The following is a 6,394-nucleotide window of genomic DNA, read 5'->3' as shown; positions in this document are numbered from 1 at the left end:
CTTCATCACCCTCCCCAGTACGCAGGCAACAGGCGCCTGTTCCCCATGCCCAGCTGACATTAAGGAGGGTCTCTGGAGCCTTTCCATTTCCACTGCAGGGCAAAACTACCTTCCATGCTGCTCCTATTTCTTCATACTTAATCAGCTCCTCTTAGTCCCACGGCAGGGCAAACGTGCCTCCACTTCTTCACCTGCTTATCCATGCCTACACCCTTGTTTCCATCCTTACTGCAGCTACAAGGCTACTGCTGCTTTCGTCTCTGCATCCATATCAGACATTAATGAGTGTGAAACTGTTAACCGCATTCTTCTCAACACTGCTTTAGACCTTGCCAGGGCCATTTGTCTTTGATGGCTACAATTAGGGATGCCTTTTTGCCACTTACTGACATGGATAAAATCAGTGTCTCTGAGACTTCTATTTCTCTCTTCCAGGTCCTAAACCCAGCCCAGTTGCTGAGCCTGTCTCTGCCTAGGGAACTCCAGAATGCAGAAGTTGCACATTTGCACAGTCGCAACATCTGCTGTGGTCTGGATGAGACATCAAGCCCAAGAGAAGTCTTTCTTTAGAAAGGTTATTAATACTCCCTCTCTCCACGTGCCATGCTGACTTTCTGCCAGGGACAAGTGCACCCCTCATGTGCCTATGGAGAAAAGGGACTTCCCAGTGCTCATTCACTGCTTCCCATTCCTGCTTTCTTGCACATTGATCTCTGCAGAGGGTATGAATGTGTCCTGCTGATTAAGTCCACACTAGGCCAACTTCCCCTTTTCCTAAGGGGGAATATTGATAATCTAACACTCAAGTCACCACAGAATGCAGCTTGCAGATGACATCCAACAAACATGCCATTTAATTTCCTCCTCTACCGCCAAGCATCCTACAGCTGGGTAGTATGCAACTGCCCTGCTGTTAAATGTACTGGGTATTTCTGCAGCCCACCAGTTAGATGCTGCCCACTCTTAGGAGGTTGTTAGAGAGCTGTTCCTAATATAGGTCTGCAAATAACCAGCAAGGCTTTTTTGGGTAGCACAGATGTGGCTGCAATCTGGATAGATCCATTCAGCGTGGCCTTCTATGTAAAGCTAAGCTTGGTACTATTTACTGCATCTGTGTTTGTCCCTGGCATGCAGATTCCTTTGAATATACAGTGTCCTTGCACTCCATATACAGTAAGTTTAATACATCTTGTTCCCAGAGTGATATGGGGATATTATTTTGAAGGCATAAGTAGTGACTTCATATTTACAAAGTTTTGTATTTAAAGTAGGGATTCAACTTCTTTATTATATATGAAAAATGGCATGTACCCTCCCCAAAATTACAGCATTCACTCTTTGGGTACAGAATGAAGTTTCTGAGAATTGATAAAGTGCCTCTGTTAATTAGCAGAGGAAATAAAATTAATTAAAAATAGGTCCTTTAAGAAATATGGACAATAAAGTGACACACCTGTTCCGAGCTAAAGAATTGGGCACTCTGGACATTTTGTTTAGTATTCTGGAATTTGGTGGATTTTTCCTCTACCTCCTGTGCATATTTTTGCAATCAGTGCCTTTCTCTGCATCATTCTAGGAGCATGGCAATACTGCACAAAAATAGGGTAGGAGATGCCCTGAGAAATTATGAAAGCCAACAGTCTGGGTGTTACTGGGCTAGTCAAAAGCAAGGATTGTTCCAACACAATGGCATTAAATGCACTTGCTGTAGTCTTTCAGGCTGTGATCCTAAAAACAAAACTGAAGGGGTTTCCTGCCTCCTTGGTCAACTCCTGTGAAAAAAAATTAAAAATCTAATGTGCTTTTAAAAATCAGTTTAGTCTAATCTGGCTCCACAAACACTGTCATATCTTAATCAGAATTGCATGATATCATATCATTACATAGCATAAGGTTTCCGCTGAAGAAGAACAAGGAGTCTGGTGGCACCTTAAAGACTAACAGATTTATTTGGGCATAAGGTTTCATGGGTAAAACACGACTTCTTCAGATGCAAGTGGTGTTTTACCCACGAAAGCTTATGCCCAAATAAATCTGTTAGTCTTTAAGGTGCCACCAGACTCCTTGTTGTTTTTGTGGATACAGACTAACATGGCTACCCCCTGATGCTGAAGAAGAAACTTTCAGCTATGTATAATAATGGAAAAAAATATTAATCCTAAAAAAAATTTTTTTAAAAAGACTATCCAGTGTAATCCATCCACAAGATTTCAGTGATTTTTAACTATAAAGGAAGTTGGAAGAGCCTGTGACAAGGCAAAGTTAAGGTTGTATTGACCTATCTGCAATCCTATAGTGAACAAACTGTGTTTTACAATATGGTGTTACATTGTTACTTAATATGGTATGCAACAGATAATTTTAAAAAAATTAATAGCCCACTAATAAGAACTAATCTTTCCTGCTTAATTTAAATAGGCCTACTCCAACCTCAGACTAAAGGCAATCGAGGAATCTCATACAGTTCTTTTGCAATGGTATCTGTTTTTATTGTTGTAGATCTCATTTGCAGATACCTTATCTTAGATTGTTGCATTCATGCGGCCAGAATACAACACCTCAGGCTTCGTTTTTACATTTCTCATTTTGGGTTATGTTTAGTGTTCTCATCCCCCATGCTGTGCGGTATTATAACATAATGTCCTTTGTACAGAATCTCATCATATGCAGCAATTACATCTCTATAGTTCCAAAAGGACTCTGAGATTGGAGGTGCCTGGACTTTTTCTATTGGCCATCCATCTAGAATTACTTGTCTCAGACTTTTACAATATTGGATGATTTTGTGTTTCTTGTTCGAGCTTGTCAAATTTAGTCTAAAAAATGGATAGCACTTGAGTCATGGTTACTTCAAACTCTTCTTCCTACAGCACCTTGCTTTCAGTATTTATACATTCTCTTGAAAGCAGATCCACTATAATTAGATTTGGAAGAATTAGATTTTTATTGGTAAATGTCAGTAAACATCAGTTTCAGCATACACATATAAAACCATGGAAAAATGTTTCCATCAATAACAACAGAAATGTACAGAGAGGCAAAGTAAGAAGAAAGCTACTTGAGAACATAGAGTTTGATTTATGGATATTTACTTGGTATATTTTGATGTGATGTTGGCAATTTGTGTTTTAATAGTTATAAGCTTCAACTTTTTGAATCTCAACATTTACTGTCATTAAATAATTATTGTCTGCACCTCCCCATAATTTCCTGGACATATGAAAATTTAAAAAGACATTGAAAAAATGCTAAAACCCCATAATTTTGTGCAACTGTGAACGTTTAAATCCATAATAAAAAAGCTTAAAAACAAACATTGATATTATTCATCAAAATTATAAAAAAATATAAATCTAATTCTGCCAAGCTCAACTATTGTGCCCTCAGCAAGCCTGAATTCCACATTTAATGATTACTTTTGCAATTTCATTATCATTTTCTGAAGCCTAGGCAATGGGTTACACTGCAACGGTTTATGTTCTGTTTCTGTCTCAGCTGTAAACCCTTCTAACTACCAGAAATAATTGCTAACATGTATTCGTCAGCCTGAACATAGATCTGTTGTGTTTTAGTCAATGTTTTAGAAACATCTGTCACTGAACAATTGTGTTGCAGGACAGCATCCAACCCACATGTGTGTGCATCAATTTCAGTCTTAGGTCCTTTGCTAATCTCAAAATATCTCACTACAGGTGTTTTGGTGACAACTTTTTTGAACTCCTAAAAGCTCTTGTCAATCATCCTAGTGCCATGCTGTAATGTCCTCAAGCAGCATTTTGAGTGGATCACTCATTTGTGACCTCTGTAAGGTCTCCTTGTGGGGGAATTCTTTGTCACTGACCATATGTCCTACAGAACAAATCTCATTCAGTCCAATCTAGCACTTCATCTTGTTCAATTTTCTTTTCACATTTCTGTTTAAGGGCATAAAACTATGCAGTTTCACATTGTGATGTTGATCATTTTCATCCCATAGTAGATTAAAATTACTTAATTCCATTCCATACAGCTCCTCCAAGACATGGGATGTAATGCTTCGGCACACCTCCTATACTGAGACAGTCCCAAAAGGAAGTTACTTAAACATGCAGCTAACAAAAGGGAAGGTGGAGGTACAAAATTTTGCACTTTCTGAAGACCTGCCAAAACCCTTAATTTGCATCTGAAAATGTTCTTGCAGTTGTTCTCATGGGATAGCTCCTGCTTTCAATAGCCTACTTCAAATCTTTTGGATCTTTAATCTGTTTGGTTATGTAACAGTGATCATACTGTTAACATTCAATGAGGCAGAACAAAGTAGGCAAATATTGCCAAAGTTTAAAAAAACCTCAAACCTTCAGGAATCTGTCAGAGCTAGGTAAAATCAGCTCAGAACTGGGATATACACATTGTTCAGGATTTCATGGCCCTGTGCCCATTTGCCAGCAGTGGTCGTTCCTGATTCAGCAGCAGGCAGCTACACAGCACAATGCCATTTCTGCCATCTTGGTGGAATAGGTCTCATAACTGGAATATAGGTATGTGGCGGAATAGCTTGGTCAGGAAGGACTGCCAGGATAAAAAGGGAGGAAGTGGTACACTATACATCAAGAATGTATATACTTGTTCTGAGGTCCAGAAGGATGTGAGAGGCAGACCAGTTGAAAGTCTCTGGGTAATGATAAAGGGGAAAAAATAGGGATGACAACATGGTAGAGGTCTACTACAGCTCACCAAATCAGGAAGAGGACGTGGATGAGGCATTTCTAGAACAAATAACAGAAATATCCGAAATACAAGAGCTAATAGTAATGGAGGACTTTAACTATCCACATATCCATTAAAAAAGTAATATGGCAAAACACAAAATTTCCAGTAAGTTCTTTGAATGTATTGGGGACAATTTTTTGTTTCAGAAAGTAGAAGAAGTAACCAGCGGGACAGCCATTCTAGACTTGTTTTTCACCAAAAAGGAGGAATTGGTAGCCAATCTGAAGGTGGAAGGCAATTTGGGTGAAAGTGATCATAAAATGATAGATTTCATGATGGTAAAGAAAGGAAGAAGTGAGAGCAGCAGCAGAATAAGGACAATGGAATTCAAAATAGCAGATTTTAACAAACTGAGAGAGCTGGTAGTTAAGGTCCCATGGGAAGAAAATCTAAGGGATAAAGAAGTTAGGAAGAGCTGGCAGGTTCTCAAGGAAACAATATTAAAGGCAAAACTGCAAATTATCCTGATACAAAGGAAAAATAGGAAGACTAGCAAAAGGTCAGTATGGATGCATCAGCTCTTTAATGACCTGAAAAACAAAAAGGGAATCCTTCAACAACATGGATGAATTACTTAGGAGGAATACAAAAGAATAGTACAAGCATGCAGGGACAAAATCAGAAAGGCTAAGTAAAATGAGTTTCACCTAGCAAGGAACAAAAGGAAATAAGAAGAGGTTCTTTAAATACATTTGGAGCAATAGAAAGATGAAGGAAAGTGTAGGCCCTCTATGTAGGTGGGAAGGAGAGCTAATAACTGATGACTTGAAGAAGGCTGAGGCGTTTAATGCCTATTTGGTTTCAGTTTTCACTGAAAAGGTTAATGGTGACCAGTTGTGCAGCACAATTAATATTAACAACAGGGGGAAGGAATGCAACTCAAACCAGGAAAAGGACAGGTTAAAGAATATTTAGATAAGTTAGATATAGCATTAACAGGAGTGTCATATGTAAGGTCTGAGCTACACTAGAAAATTAGATTGACCAAGCTATGTTACTCAGGAGTGTAAAAAATCCACACCCCCGAGGGACATAGTTAAGCTGATTTAAGTCCCCATGTAGACAGTGCTAGGTCAACAGATGAATTCTTCTGTCAGCCTAGCTACTGCCTCTCGGTGAGGTGAATTTACTACAATGATGAAAGAACCCCTCCCATCGGTGTAGTGTCTACACCAGTGGTGGGCAAACTTTTGGGCCTGAGGGCCACATCTGGGTACAGAAATTGTATGGCGGGCCATGAATGCTCATGAAATTGGGGGGTGGGTGCGGGAGGGGGTGAGGGCTCTGGCTGGGGGTGTGGGCTCTGGAGTGGGGCTGGGGATGAGGGTTTGGGGTGCAGGAGGGTGCTCCGAGCTGGGACCAAGGGGTTTGGAGGGAAGGAGGGGGGATCAGGGCTGGGGCAGGGAGTTGGGGCATGGGAGGGGGTCAGGGATGCAGCCTCTGGGTGGTGCTTACCTCAAGCAGCTCCCAGAAACAGCGGCATGTCCCTCCTCAGGCTCCTACGCAGAGACGCAGCCAGGCAGTTCAGCACGCTGCCCCATCCGCAGGCGCTGCCCCTGCATCTCCCATTGGCCGTGGTTCCTGGCCAATAGGAGCTGCGGGGGTGGCGCCTGTGGCGGGGGCAGTGTGTGGAGCCCCTTGGCTG

This window comes from Chelonia mydas, chromosome 6, assembly GCF_015237465.2.
Source record: "Chelonia mydas isolate rCheMyd1 chromosome 6, rCheMyd1.pri.v2, whole genome shotgun sequence".
In the NCBI taxonomy this organism is placed as follows: domain Eukaryota; kingdom Metazoa; phylum Chordata; order Testudines; family Cheloniidae; genus Chelonia; species Chelonia mydas.
This window is presented reverse-complemented; position numbering follows the sequence as displayed.